Here is a 1,038-nt window from a genome sequence, read left to right as displayed (position 1 = left end):
CAAACGTACATCATGCCGTGTCAGGCAAAGCCAACGACTACTTTGACAAGTCCTAATCTAGATTTAAACACACGAGAAAACATTTCCTCAGTTACCTCTAAACCTGCAAATAACAAATTGCATAATCTACTACTATTAGAACCCAGAAACCAATAACCAGGTTCTCTCCTTTATACATCAGACCTTGCTCCCCTAAAAGCAGCACTTAATGGTAAAAAAAAAAAATAGCAGTGAATCTGTAACGGTTTTAAAGGGTTAGTGTACTTATTTTCCTCCAAATCTTAAACTATTTTGGTCTGTGTGTATATGTTATAAATCAATACTTATGGCTATCCCAATTTCTATTACATTCAGACAGTCATTGTCAGGGAGCGTTGATAATAGAGCAGCCGCTCCAATGCATGACCTAAGGTGATTGTGGGTGGGGAACTTCCTTCTAGGCCAGTGGTTCCCAACCCAGTCCTCAAGTACCCCCTAAGACTCCAGGATTTAGGGATTACCCAGTTGTGTCTAAGGTGTTTTTAGAAAGAAAGAAAAAAAATATCACATTTAGACACAACATGGTAATCCCTAAATCCTGGACTGTTAGGGGGTACTTGAGGACTGGGATGGGAACCCCTGATCTAGGTGGTAAAAAGGGTTTGGCTAAAGCCACATGGCAGAAATGATCATCAGGTGAGATCGCGTGATTGCTCACTGCAAATCTTGTGGTCTTTAGTGAAACAGTATGAATGAGTGACAGCCAACAGATAACCAGTGCTGGGACCACCAACACCATGCCTAAGAGACATAATCTAAGAAAGACAAACCTACAAAATAAAATTAAATAAAAAATTATATTATACATTGTAAAATCATGACAGAACGACCGACCCTGGGATTTTCACCTTCAGAATTTTGAGGTTTTAGGACTCGTGAGTCTGTTTGGAAAGTTTTAGAACAGTTGTATTGTAATACACCCACGTAGGGTTATCACTAAGAGTATGCACCACCGTGAGGCCAGTTTCAACATAGGAGAACATATATGGATTTGGTGAG

The sequence above is a fragment of the Pelobates fuscus genome, chromosome 13, assembly GCF_036172605.1.
Source record: "Pelobates fuscus isolate aPelFus1 chromosome 13, aPelFus1.pri, whole genome shotgun sequence".
Lineage (NCBI taxonomy): Eukaryota > Metazoa > Chordata > Amphibia > Anura > Pelobatidae > Pelobates > Pelobates fuscus.
Note: the sequence above shows the minus strand (reverse complement) of the source record.